The 14,890-nt window shown below is 42.5% G+C and overlaps 1 long non-coding RNA gene across 1 annotated transcript in view; it reads right to left on the minus strand.

Annotated features, from left to right (window-relative positions):
• The window catches only part of LOC309531489, a 15,759-nt gene extending 3,809 nt beyond the window's left edge, over positions 1-11,950 (minus strand). Inside the window, exon 1 of the long non-coding RNA XR_014219328.1 lies at positions 11,907-11,950. This is a non-coding gene — a long non-coding RNA (uncharacterized lncRNA). The remainder of the gene's footprint in view (positions 1-11,906) is intronic.
• Positions 11,951-14,890: the final 2,940 nt, after the last annotated feature.

Raw genomic sequence — 14,890 nt, forward strand, 5'->3', positions numbered from 1 at the left:
TAAAGGTTATGGGAATGCAGTCCTATATTCACTCACCTAGTAGTACTTTACTTATTTCTGAGTAAACAGGAACATATGAAGCTGCCTTATATCAAGCCAGACCATTGGTTCATCTTGTTCAGTACTGTCTACATTGACCGACAGCAGCACTTCAGGGTTTGAGGCAAAGGACTTTCCCAGCTCTATTTGAAGATGCCTCTGATGGAACAGCGACTTTCAGCAGGTCAAGGATGTCCACCACCACTAAGCAACGTCCCTTCCTATTCAATGCAAGCCTAATAACTTTTACTCAAAAGCATGTTTTGCTATATTTAATTCAGCTTTCTCACATTGCAACAGAAGTAAGCACCAATGAGTTGCATGGGATTTACATCCAAGGAAATGTGTAAAGGATTGTATCCTTAACCTCCTTGGTTCTGTTCAAAGCCATTGACTTGTTTGGGCTGGGTAATGTTATTATATGGCTTATGCAGAACATCAGCATAGGCTCTCCCTACTGAGGTGATATCTTATTCTATGCCATCACAGTTATATCAGAAAGTATTGCACAATAGTAGTGATTTGTCTCAATGAAGCCAATAGTATGGCTCTAGATGACAACTAGACACAGATCTATGTCAAAGAGTTTGCTATCAGACAGAAATTCAATGAAGTATTGGAAGCTCTTTAAAAAGCGCATCTGTGTGTGGAGTGGGGAGGGGAGGGGATAATCCTTCAGCATGGTCTTTTTACGGTGCCATGGGCTGCTGATTGACCATTGCTTTTGCTAGGAAGGATTAATAGTACAGAATAACTCTCTTTCATACACAAATTATTCTAGCTGCATAGGAGTACATTGCTGTCAAAAGGCCCCCCTACTCATGGAGGCCCTTCCAAGGACAACTCAAAAGTAGAATCATAGAATCATAGAGTTGGAAGAGACCACAAGGGCCATCGAGTCCAACCCCCTGCCAAGCAGGAAACACCATCAGAGCACTCCTGACATATGGTTGTCAAGCCTCTGCTTAAAGACCTCCAAAGTAGGAGACTCCACCACACTCCTTGGCAGCAAATTCCACTGTCGAACAGCTCTTACTGTCAGGAAGTTCTTCCTAATGTTTAGGTGGAATCTTCTTTCTTGTAGTTTGGATCCATTGCTCCGTGTCCGCTTCTCTGGAGCAGCAGAAAACAACCTTTCTCCCTCCTCTATATGACATCCTTTTATAGAGGATTTATAAAAGTCTTAATGCAGTGTCAACAGCTCAGAATAGTTGGTTGATATTTCCTCTCAAGTGGGTGAGAAGATAGTTGGCAATTGTTTTTGCTGCCTTGGATATCTGAGTGAAAAGTAGCTTATAAATCCTGGCAACAAACAAATAAATAAGCTTCTCTGTTGGCTTGAACAATAACCTGCCAGAGAATGGGGAAGGTGAAGACACATCTCAAGCTATTGGGTGTGGGATAATGGAAGGATGTGTGTGAAGATGAGAAGAAAAGACACACTGAGGAAGAGTATGCCTTTGCCTACTGTTGGCCTCCATGTTTGGCAGGAATGGAGAACATTTGCTCTTGAACTATAACCTCCATCATCCCTGATCAAAGGCCTTGCTGGCTGGGGCTGGTGGAATCCAACAACATCTAGAGGCCACAGATTCCTCAGTCTTGACTTGGGGTGTACCTTGTATAAAACATATATTACAACAATAGTTGAGGTCCTTCTGAAATGTCTTCTTCAAAGAAGGATACTACTGTCTGTTGAAGCTCTCAACATTCAAGGAAAGCACACAATACTATGCTATCGATTACGCAAATTATGGAAAGTTGTTAAGGAAACATCTGCACGGTACATCTCCAGTACCTTTGACCTTACTCCCCACCCAGTTGATCTGGATGAACTGAAGCAATACTTTCTTCCCAGAAGGGTTAAACTACAATTAGAGACGTGGGTGGCGCTGTGGGTTAAACCACATAGCCTAGGCAGAAGTTTGGCAGTTCAAATCCCAGTGACAGGGTGAGCTCCCGTTGCTCGGTCCCTGCTCCTGCCAACCTAGCAGTTCAAAAGCACGTCAAAGTGCAGGTAGATCAATAGGTACCGCTCCAGCGGGAAGGTAAACGGGGTTTCCATGTGCTGCTCTGGTTTGCCAGAAGCAGCTTAGTCATGCTGGCCACATGACCCGGAAGCTGTACGCCAGCTCCCTTGGCCAATAAAGTGAGATGAGCGCCACAACCCCAAAGTCGGCCACGACTGGAGCTAATGGTCAGGGGTCCCTTTACCATTACTCGACTACAATTAATGGCATCAGCATCTGGGAAGGAGTTATCAAAATACTTCCACATACACACTCTTCCCAAAAAAGAAACACATATTTGCAGTTCCCAACAATAAACCCTGGAGAGAATTGGCTTGGGGCCTCCTCTAGATTAGCATTTGAAATTTCGTAAAATGAGATAACCTTGCCAGGGAGTCACAGGACTCCCAACTGGCTAAGAGGAAGCTAGTGCCTGGCACAGCGATGCTTTTGGCAGAACATCAGCTGGTTCTCAGGAGAAGTCTTTAGATTTCAAGGGACCAGCCCTCAGCTCTCAGTTGGCTCTAAGTAAACAAATCTATTTCTGTTTGCTAAGATTTATCACATCAGTGGGAGGTTCCAGCTGATCTCTTTTAAACAGTACCAGTTTTTTGTGTACCGTGGGATTGTTTGGTGAAATTTCAAGAATTGCATAATTTCAGGAATTGCAAATGCATGCAAATGCATGCAACGAACGCAAGGCTCAAATGCAGATTTCTCATGCTATGAAGAATCCACTTATTCTCTTCAGTTGGGCACCCTGTTGCATTTTGATCATAAACATGACCGGGGCAGGAATTACCATGTATTACAGATTTGCAACCTGGAGAGAAATAATTCCTAGTTGTGATTTGGGTGTGATATCAGTGCTTACTTGTAGCTCTGTAAGACATGGTGACTATCTATGATGGCTATACTCTGCCTCCACAGTTGGAGGCAGTAATGCTTCCATTGCTGGAAACCACAGGAGAGGAGAGTGCTCTTGTTTTTTGGTCCTGCTTGCTACTTTTCCACAAGCATCTGATTGGCCCTGTAAGAATTGGATGCTAGCTTAGTTTGCCCATTGGCAATGCCTAAGCAACACGATGACCACGTACATATGCAATAGACAATCTTTATAGAATTCCTTCAAACCATAACAAGTACAAAATGAAATCTTTAGTCTCAAAGTCTCTGAAAATCTTGAAATGAAGCAAGGTACCAGACTTTGTACGATGAAAGACAAGCTGTGATGCTTTGTGTATTCAGCAAATATGATGTCCAACACTGAACAGTGATTCTGGATATTGACTACTGTTTCATAGAATTCTTCATCAGCGTGGTGGGAGGATATAGAATTGCTTCATAAACTGAAAATAAAATTTTACTAGTTTGCCTATTGGCCTAATCTAGGAGGCTTTTCTTAGGATCTTACGACATGTCTTTATTGGTTATATATTTACCTAGATATGTATTTTATCATAATGTCTACATTTTGTTCTAAATACACACTTTTAAAAACACATTCATTGAACATTTTCTTTTGAGCCAAGAACTGTACAGTGGTACCTCGGGTTACAGATCCTTCAGGTTACAGACGCTTCAGGTTACAGACTCCGCTAACCCAGAAATAGGACCTCGGGTTAAGAACTTTGCTTCAGGTTGAGAACAGAAATCATGCGGTGGCAGTGGGAGGCCCCATTAGCTAAAGTGGTACCTCAGTTTAAGAACAGTTTCAGGTTAAGAACGAACCTCTGGAATGAATTAAGTTTGTAACCAGAGTTACCACTGTATCACAAAATTCAGGGAACTGTGAAATCTAAAGAATAATTACACTCCAATCTGCATATGAGTCTGGGAGGCACAAATTAGGTCACTTTGCTTAAAGAATGTGGACCAAAATAAATTCTCCTCAATCACTATCCACACTGTTTCATTTCTGACCCTGATTTTCTTTCCTATCTAGGAAGAGGAGAAAGCATATCACCCACAGTCTAACTTGCTTTCAGCAGACTGAAATCAGCAAAAAATAAACAAAAGACTTGTGTAGGTGTGAGAGGTGGATAAGGGGACTAGATTGAGAGACTTTAAAAACCAACTCAGCCCGCAGGGTCAACCCAGCCACAGAGGTGAACTGGGAGTGATAGTTGCCTCAGTCATGTGAGTATCCTGGAGAGGGGGGAGGGGGGAGATTGCAAAAAGTAGCTCAAGAGGTCTCCTCTCCAGCTGCCCTGGGGTATAGGCACAGTTGCAAACAGGAGGAAATATGGAAATGACAGGCACCAATAATGAAAATAAGAAAACAATCTTACAGTTGGTTCTTTAATGTTATTTTATGCTACTCAACATACAACAAAATGGGAAGGCTGGGTAGTTGGGGCTGGATTTTAATTTGCTTACAGCACCAAAAAGCTTGGTCCAGCCGTAGCCTGGTGCTTGCACATTGTGAAGATTTCCTTTGAACTGTGTGTGTGTGTGTTTGCTTAACAAATCAGGAAACACTTTAATCCCCACCACAACCAATTGTCTTACATTGGCTTTTGAATACTATTTGGCATTAGGCTTCAGGACAAAATACAAGAAGAAAATTGAAGACTGTGGAAAAGTGGAATGTCCCGGTTTTCGAACATTTTTTAGAAGGCTGATGCAGCTGTCGGCTATTGTTTCCAGTGCGCCTGCACCAATAGGAAGCCATGCCTTGGTTTTCAAATGTTTCGGGAGTCACACGGACTTCTGGAATGGATTAAGTTCAAGAACCAAGGTTCCACTGTATTTAGAAGGATACTGTCTCTGATCATGCTGGCAGAGCACAGCCATAAAGGCCAGTAGACGTTGATAGTCTTATCCTCCATGAAGCATACCCTCCCAGGACACAAGTGTCCCAAGACACTTGTGGGGTATGCATAGAGACAGATGTTTAGCCACAAAATCAAACGTTCTAAACTGGACAGCTCTAAGCAATGGACTTTAACATTCATCCCTATCTGGCAACTAGGACTCAGGTGAAATGGGAAGACTCAAGATAGAAACTAAGGAAAGCCACATTCATTTGGTAACGAGTTTGCTCAGTGAATGCCAAAGATGGGGACAAAGATGAAGGAGTTTAGAATTTAGTAGTGGTGATAGAGCAGCAGACCTGGTGAAAATTTTTGTATACTGTAGTGTTCAGTGAAATAATGAAGAATGGCTGTCCTGTACGGCTAGGTGTATACAAAAATATAAGTTGTGAAGAATGGGGTAATTTTGCAGTCATTAAACTAGATAGCCAAGAGAGCCTTCCAAGTGACTTTATAAATGAAAATGTTAGCCCTCTGGATATCAGATACCTGTCCGACAGGAGAGTGGCATGCCAAGCAAAATGAAGCCCTTGGGTAGTTTTGATTTATCCTTTTAAAATCTCTGTTTAGAAACTCAGATCAGAGAAACTGGGCAGAGACATGAACAAAAGGACAATAAAGGGACAGACATGCAGGCAGCAGGGATAATAAATATGAATAAGATAGGAAGAAAATGAGTCCAGTAGCTAGGTAAGCTATATTTAAAAGTTAGATTTGGGTGTTTGTGGATGCAAACTAAAAGCTACTTTCTAGTGTGCTTCCCCCTATAATACTTGATATATGATGCTTAGGGATGGGAGAATCTGACAGCTTTGGTTTCTCATTTTCCCAATCTTAGAATAACAGAATTGGAGAGTAGGAAGGGATCCCAAGGGACATCTACAAATGAAGAGGACAGAACAGTTAAATTACTCCATGCCAGCGTGTCTTAATAACAATTTATGCATCCAGTGGCATCCATAAAAGAACACAAGACTCTATAATGTGGAAGCCTCACAGGAGACAGGGTCCCCTCTCCATTTTCTCAGCACAGACATGCCTTCCTAAGGCAGAGCAAACTTGCATCGGCATAGAACTCTGCTCTTGAAATCTTACTTAGGTGGTGCCTTTTAAAAGACGCTGTTTCCACACTTTGCCAATGAGACAGCAGTGAACTGACCTTGGGGGCTCAGCTGCAGCATTTTGTTTCATTCCACATCAGGCAGTTCAATTTCTAATACTGTACCCCCAGTCTCCGTATTAAGAGGATCAGTGTATGAGTGTGGATATGTGAGTTGTTTTTGCCAAATAGCTCTACCAGGCTCTCTGAAACCTATTCTTATCTTAAACTATTCTTATTTTACTAACTGGCCAAGAATTGCTGACAAATGCACTCTGACCAGATCCAAATGGAGTCAATTGCTTTGAACCAGAGCAGCGGTTGTGGCGTATCGTTTCAAGAGGGATGCCCTTTTTGTCTGATAGTTTCCTATTATATCGGCGGCAGCTGCTGCAGCTGAGTCACTCTTCTTGTGCTGAAAGTCTGCCACAGTTCTTGGGGATTCTGCAGAGTCATAGGCTGTGCTGAAAGGATACTCATATGAGCAAATGTACAGCAGGAGTTCACCTTTCAAAAGGCAGTGGGGTGATGTTGCAGAACAACTGTCTTCCTGATCTTAACACAAGTGAAACAACATCACCTAGAAAGGAATTGCCTTCACTTTCAGAAGGAATGTATGATTTCTTCTATAACTGCTGTTTTTCCTTTAATTACGGTAGCTCCTAATTGTGACTCCTCTCTTTTAAGACCTGAAGAAGCAAGTCCAGATGTGTGTTTTCCCCCCTTCTACTTCTGAGTATTGCAATATGTACAATTATTTTAAGTGGAGTTGGGAGATGGCTTTAAAAAAAGAAAAAGAAACATTATTTTTAAAAAGAAACATTATTTTTTTAAAAAGCAACATTATTTACTTCAATCTGAAAAATGTTTATCTTTTATTGGAATATGGTTATGTATTATTATTATTATTAATATTATTATTATTATTAATAGCCTTCCACATACATGTTCCAAGGAGATGTGCAAAATACAACAAAAACAGTTAAAAATAAGTTAAAACAACAAAGAAAATAACAGCAGATAAATCTTCAATCTTCAGATGTAGTGCTAAATTTTCAATAGTTTCCCCCCTCCCTCTACATAGTTGTATTTGTATCTGTATAATGAATTAGTTACAGCAACTCCATCATTCTAAATGAATTATTTGTTTTTCTTTTGTCTTAGAAGGTATTTCACTTGTGCAATGGCATTTGTATTTTATGTGTATTTTGTTGTTTAGTCGTTTAGTCGTGTCCGACTCTTCGTGACCCCATGGACCAGAGCACGCCAGGCACTTCTGTCCTCCACTGCCTCCCGCAGTTTGATCAAACTCATGCTAGTGGCTTCAAGAACACCATCCAACCATCTCATTCTCTGTCGTCCCCTTCTCCTTGTGCCCTCCATCTTTCCCAACATCAGGGTCTTTTCCAGGGAGTCCTCTCTTCTCATGAGGTGGCCAAAGTATTGGAGCCTCAGCTTCACGATCTGTCCTTCCAGTGAGCACTCAGGGCTGATTTCCTTCAGAATGGAGAGGTTTGATCTTCTTGCAGTCCATGGGACTCTCAAGAGTCTCCTCCAGCACCATAATTCAAAAGCATCAATTCTTCGGCGATCAGCCTTCTTTATGGTCCAGCTCTCACTTCCATACATCACTACTGGGAAAACCATGGCTTTTACTATATGGACCTTTGTTGGCAAGGTGATGTCTCTGCTTTTTAAGATGTTGTCTAGGCTTGCCATCGCCTTTCTCCCAAGGAGCAGGCGTCTTTTAATTTCGTGACTGCTGTCACCATCTGCACTGATCATGGAGCCCAAGAAAGTAAAATCTCTCACTGCCTCCATTTCTTCCCCATCTATTTGCCAGGAGGTGATGGGCCCAGTGGCCATGATCTTCGTTTTTTTGATGTTGAGCTTCAGACCATATTTTGCGCTCTCCTCTTTCACCCTCATTAAAAGGTTCTTTAATTCCTCTTCACTTTCTGCCATCAAGGTTGTGTCATCTGCATATCTGAGGTTGTTGATATTTCTTCCGGCAATCTTAATTCCGGCTTGGGATTCATCCAGCCCAGCCTTTCGCATGATGAATTCTGCATATAAGTTAAATAAGCAGGGAGACAATATACAGCCTTGCCGTACTCCTTTCCCAATTTGGAACCAATCAGTTGTTCCATATCCAGTTCTAACTGTAGCTTCTTGTCCCACATAGAGATTTCGCAGGAGACAGATGAGGTGATCAGGCACTCCCATTTCTTTAAGAACTTGCCATAGTTTGCTGTGGTCAACACAGTCAAAGGCTTTTGCATAGTCAATGAAGCAGAAGTAGATGTCTTTCTGGAACTCTCTAGCTTTCTCCATAATCCAGCGCATGTTTGCAATTTGGTCTCTGGTTCCTCTGCCTCTTCTAAATCCAGCTTGCACTTCTGGGAGTTCTCGGTCCACATACTGCTTGAGCCTTCCTTGTAGAATTTTAAGCATAACCTTGCTAGCATGTGAAATGAGTGAAATTGTGCGGTAGTTGGAGCATTCTTTGGCACTGCCTTTCTTTGGGATTGGAATGTAGACTGATCTTCTCCAATCCTCTGGCCACTGCTGAGTTTTCCAAACTTGCTGGCATATTGAGTGTAGCACCTTAACAGCATCATCTTTTAAAATTTTAAACAGTTCAGCTGGAATACCATCACTTCCACTGGCCTTGTTATTTGCAGTGCTTTCTAAGGCCCCTTTGACTTCACTCTCCAGGATGTCTGGCTCAAGGTCAGCAACCACACTACCTGGGGTGTACGAGACATCCATATCTTTCTGGTATAATTCCTCTGTGTATTCTTGCCACCTCTTCTTGATGTCTTCTGCTTCAGTTAGATCTTTACCACTTTTGTCCTTTATTATGGTAATCTTTGTACGAAATGTTCCTTTCATATTTCCGATTTTCTTGAACAGATCTCTGGTTCTTCCCATTCTGTTGCTTTCCTCTATTTCTTTGCATTGCTCGTTTAAGAAGGCCTTCTTGTCTCTCCTTGCTGTTCTTTGGAAATCTGCATTCAATTTCCTGTATCTTTCACTATCTCCCTCGCATTTTGCTTGCCTTCTCTCCCCCGCTATTTGTAAGGCCTCGTTGGACAGCCACTTTGCTTTCTTGCATTTCTTTTTCATTGGGATGGTTTTAGTTGCTGCCTCCTGTATAATGTTGCGAGCCTCCATCCATAGTTCTTCAGGCACTCTGTCCAGCAAATCTAAATCCTTAAACCTGTTCCTCACTTCCACTGTGTATTCATAAGGGATTTGGTTTAGATTGTATCTTACCTGTCCAGTGGTTTTTCCTACTTTCTTCAGTTTAAGCTTGAATTTTGCTATAAGGAGCTGATGATCTGAGCCACAGTCAGCTCCAGGTCTTGTTTTTGCTGACTGTATAGAGCTTCTCCATCTTTGGCTGCAGAGAATATAATCAATCTGATTTCGATGTTGCCCATCTGGGGATGTCCATGTGTAGAGTCGTCTCTTGTGTTGTTGGAAAAGCGTGTTTGTGATGACCAGCTTGTTCTCTTGACAGAACTCTATTAGCCTTTGCCCTGCTTCGTTTTGATCTCCAAGGCCAAACTTGCCAGTTGTTCCTTTTATCTCTTGATTCCCTACTTTAGCATTCCAATCCCCTATAATGAGCAGAACATCCTTCTTTGGTGTCACTTCGATAAGGTTTTGTAAGTCTTCATAGAACTGGTCAATTTCAGTTTCTTCAGCACCAGTAGTTGGTGCATAAACTTGGATTACTGTGATGTTAAAAGGTCTGCCTTGGATTCGTACCGAGATCATTCTATCATTTTTGAGACTGCATCCCAGTACAGCTTTCGCCACTCTTTTGTTGACTATGAGGGCCACTCCATTTCTCTTACGGGTTTCTTGCCCACAATAGTAGATATGGTAGTCATCCGAACTGAATTCGCCCATTCCCGTCCATTTTAGCTCACTGATGCCCAGGATGTCAATATTTATTCTTGCCATCTCATTTTTGACCACATCCAACTTACCCAGGTTCATGGTTCTTACATTCCAGGTTCCTATGCAATATTTTTCTTTACAGCATTGGACTTTCCTTTCGCTTCCATGCATATCCGCAACTGAGCGTCCTTTCGGCTTTGGCCCAGCCGCTTCATCAGCTCTGGATCTACTTGTACTTGTCCTCCGCTCTTCCCCAGTAGCATGTTGGACACCTTCCGACCTGAGGGGCTCATCTTCCAGTGTCATAACTTTTATATGCCTGTTGTCTTTGTCCATGGAGTTTTCTTGGCAGGGATACTGGAGTGGCTTGCCGATTCCTACTCCAGGTGGATCACGTTTGGTCAAAACTCTCCACTATGACCTGTTCATCTTGGGTGCCCTGCTCGGCGTAGTTCATAGCTTCTCTGAGTTCTTCAAGCCCCTTCGCCACGGCAAGGCAGTGATCCATGAAGGATGTGTATTTTAGCATGTTATTTTTTTTTGGGGGGGGGGGAGGAGGAAAGATTGAAACCTGTACTCCAAACTGAGTCTGGATAAGAAGAGAAGAAGAAGAGTTTGGATTTGATATCCCACTTTATCATTACCATAAGGAGCCTCAAAGCGGCTAACAATCTCCTTTCCCTTCCTCCCCCACAACAAACACTCTGTGAGGTGAGTGGGGCTGAGAGACTTCAAAGAAGTGTGACTGGCCGAAGGTCACCCAGCAGCTGCATGTGGAGGAGCGGAGACGCGAACCCGGTTCCCCAGATTACGAGACTACCGCTCTTAACCACTGCACCACACTGGCTCTCTAAGGAATAGGCAACCAGCACAACGGGTACAGTCTTGCTATATTGGTGTCCTCCAATGTCTAACACACACACACACCCCCCATTTCAGCAACTGTCTTCTGTGCCCACTGAAGTTTCTTTAAGGGCTCGAGTAGAAACCTGCATACAGAGGAAGTCCAACAAGCCCATTAGCGTGCAGTACTAGATATATGAGTATCTCAAGCACATTACAATGGAACAGGCCTTCTGGGTATCAGTGAAGGAGTCACGAGAACACTGGGAATGAGTGGCTATGACTAATTAGTTAAAAGGCACTTCTAAACATAATTATGCAGTGCTGGAAAACTAAATGCAGCTATAAAAGACTTCTTGCTGAGAAGAAGCTTGTAGAATAATGCACAGTTGCCTTCATTTCCATGGTTACCCAGGTGCACATTAAGTCGAAGCAAAGTCAAAAACATGGGGGCTAGTTTCTCACTGCTTACCTGCTCTTTAATCTTCAGCTCGTGGGTCAAATGGGTGGTAGAAACTATAATAAAATTAGTAGAACTTTGCACTTGGATGGTAGAAGCAACAGGTGGTCTCCTGTTTTAATTGGCAGTATAACATTTCAAACCTCTTTCCTTTCCCTGCCCCCAAAAGAATAAAGCTAAATTCCTGTTCTATAGCTGAACTGAAATTTTGCTACCAAATCAAAAATTGGAAATTTTCAAATTTGACTTTTCAATCCAAATCTTGATGGTAAAATGTTACCATCTTGGCACTTCAGATAGATAGATAGAGTGCTTTTTTTCTTTAAAAAATGTTTAGCGGTACTCTCATTTTCCTACTCATATTGAAATACTGCCCCTCAATGAGGCCAAATTTAGATTCACAAATTTTTTAGGGGTATGTGTACCTCTGCGTACACCCAGAAAAAAAAGCACTGGATAGATAGATAGATAGATAGATAGATAGATAGATAGATAGATAGACAGATAGATAGATAGATCGTCAGTGTTAAAATATAGCATGCCATTTGTAAAATCATGCCCTATTTAACTTCAAGAGTGGCTGCTAGCCATGACCTCTCCTCAGGACCAAGGCAATAGGACAAATGAGGGCACAAATTTGCATAAAAATTGCACGTGTTGATTTCTAGGTAGAGATGCAAATTTAGAAATACTTCTTGTAATTTAAATAGAAATACAATTTGTCTCACCATGGTAGGGAAGAGAGCCTGTGGAAGCAGGGAAAAGAGCTTGTCAACAATGAGCTGACAGTGTTCCCCGGTAGTCAAACTGCATATGATATTAGGTAAAGGTAAAGGACCCCTGACGGTCAAATCCAGTTGCGAACGACTCTGGGGTTGTGGCGCTCATCTCGCTTTACAGGCCAAGGGAGCCAGCGTTTGTCCGCAGACAGTTTTCCTGGGTCATGTGGCCAGCATGACTAAGCCGCTTCTGGCGAACCAGAGCAGCGCATGGAAATGCTGTTTACCTTCCCACTGGAGCAATGCCTATTTATCTACTTGCACTTTACGTTCTTTCGAACTGCTAGGTTGGCAGAAGCAGGGACCGAACAACGGGAGCTCAACCCATCACAGGGATTCGAACTGCTGACCTCCCGATTGGCAAGCCCAACACTCAGTCGTTTACACCACAGCGCCACCCATGTCCCACACTGCATATGATATTAGTCACCATTAAATGCAGGGATTGATTTATTGATTTATTTACAAATACCCAGTGCAGAGAGGGGGTCCAGTTTGGGTGCATGAGGATGACGGGAAGGGGGGGCTTCATCTGAGACCCCCGGGTATAGGGCAGTATATAAATTCAATAAATAAAGAAAATAACAAATTGCTCCTTCCATCTGCCATTTGCCTTGCTTTATATTTTAGGGGTAGGGGGACCTATATCAACTAGAGAGCTACATTCCCTCAAGGGCAGCCTCCCACATGCCTCATACCAATGGCTTGTGTGGCAAAATAGAGCATGACTGGACTCGCATCGTTCTCCATTCTCCATCCATGGAAGCAAAAGGTATTATCACAGTAACAGTGACATGTTCCAGCCCAAATCACTAGAGGAGCAGGGCCAGTGAAGGGTGTGGCCTGTCAGGAATGGCCTGGACAGAGTCCTGAAAGTCCTCTGAGCTGGGAGTTTCTCAGCCCTGCCCTGAAAGGTCCCGCAAAAATGGAGGCCTCCCACACCAGTTTTTGGTCTCCCTTCAGTAGAAGTGCCCCTTCGGAGGAATGTGGATGCTGCATGAGACATAAGAAAGAAGCAAGATTGTTGTTGTTGTTTTCTTTCTTTCCATTTTTGTGCTCTCTGTGGCTCTCTGGCAGAATTAGTGGGTGTTTCGTTTTCAGTTGCAGGAGTGGGAGAAAGTGGAGGCAGATGTCAGATTGTTTAGAAGATGTCTCTGCTAGAGCGCTGGGATATGATGCGCAGCAGCTGTTCTGCTGGCCACTTTCTCGTTTTTACACTCCTTACGGTCAGGCATTCATTCTCTCCACAGCAGATGGCTGGGGCAGGGGAGGGGGGGGGGAAGCAGCAGCAAGATTTTATTTATTCTTCTCCTATAGAGAGAAAAATAATAATAGCCGTCTTCAGATAGCTTAAGGGCTGTCACATGGAGGAGGGAACATGCTTGTTTTCTGTGAACCGCCCTCAGACCTCTGGATATAGAGCAGTATATAAATTCAATATAATAATAATAATAATAATAATAATAATAATAATAATAATAATAATAATTTTCTCCTGCTCTGGAGGGTAGGACTCGAACCAGTGGCTTCAAGCTGCAAGAAAGGAGGTTCCGACTAAACATTTGGAAAAGCTTTCTGACAGTAAGAGCTGTTTGACGGTGGAACAGTCTCCCTCAGGAGGTGTTGGACTCTCCTTCCTTGGTGGTTTTTAAGCAGAGGTTGGATGGTCATCTGTCATGGATGCTTTAGCTGAGATTCCTGCATTGCAGGGGGTTACACTAGATGACCCTGGGGATCCCTTAAAACTTAAGAGTCTATGATTCTATCATTTCCTTCTATTTCTTTTTTTGTTCGTTTATCAGAATGCAAGTTTCATTTTGTGAAAACCCTACATTTTTTTCTTGTTAATTCTGTTTTTAATCCAGAATTCCAGTAACTTTCTGCCCCCTGTCCTTGAACTCTGAAGGATTCCAGCCTAGCTCTTACAGACGGCAGATGAAATGGGAGATCTGGATGGTGCCACATTCATATAAAGGCGAATCTTACCAGTCGCTGGCTAAGTGGGGAGCACACTGTTGCACTCAGGATCTGTTTGAGGGCTTCCCATAAGCATCTGGTTGGCTACTGTGAGAACAGGATGGTGGGCTAGATGGAGAAGTCTAATCCAGCTTTTCTTATGTTCTATGTTCCTTTGGTAACTAGTGGTCATCAGCTGGGCTGCTATCTCTATACTAAATCAATCAACACAAGATAATATCACCAAGGCAACTGTAAACAAGCAATAAACGTCCATAAGGAGGTTTAACAAACTGAAGGACATTCTCCTCTTTCTATGTGCCTCCTGATGGAAACATGCGGATGGGGACAAATATACCCCTGCTTTAAGTCATTTACATACCCTCTTTTCTTGTATATTATTTACTACAAAGCTCGATGACTAAGCTCTTTAGCGATGAAATGTCAAATTACTGGAACGGCATCCGAGCACTGAACCACTGGTATATCAGAACTGGACTCTTTATTACTGCATTTGCAATTGTTCAAGATAAAATCTATTTTGGAAAGAGTAGAAATGAGCACTGAACCACTGATATATTACAAGTAAACTCTTTATTTACTGTGTTTGCTATTGTTTAAGATAAAACCTATTTGAGAAAGAAACTACTTTTGCCATTTTTGTGGATGTTTATTGTTTGTTTACAGATAGTTGCCTTGGTGCTATTATCCTGTGTCGATTCCAATAGTCATTGTATCACCACCCTGTTCATTGTTATATCTCTATATTAGGCCAAGAAGGAAGGCAGTTGAGGAAGGGGACTGAGCTAAGTTTGCAGTTTTTGGAAAACAAGATGCTAGACTAGATGCTGCATTGGCCTGCCCTTATCTAGCATGCTCCAGATCTTAATAATGTGGTAACAGCATTACAGAACAATTTTTGAAGTAGAATGATGTTTGGACAGTCCAGTCTAAATCCATCACCATTGCACTATCAT

The sequence above is a fragment of the Podarcis vaucheri genome, assembly GCF_965113315.1.
Source record: "Podarcis vaucheri genome assembly, chromosome: 4".
In the NCBI taxonomy this organism is placed as follows: Eukaryota; Metazoa; Chordata; class Lepidosauria; order Squamata; family Lacertidae; genus Podarcis; species Podarcis vaucheri.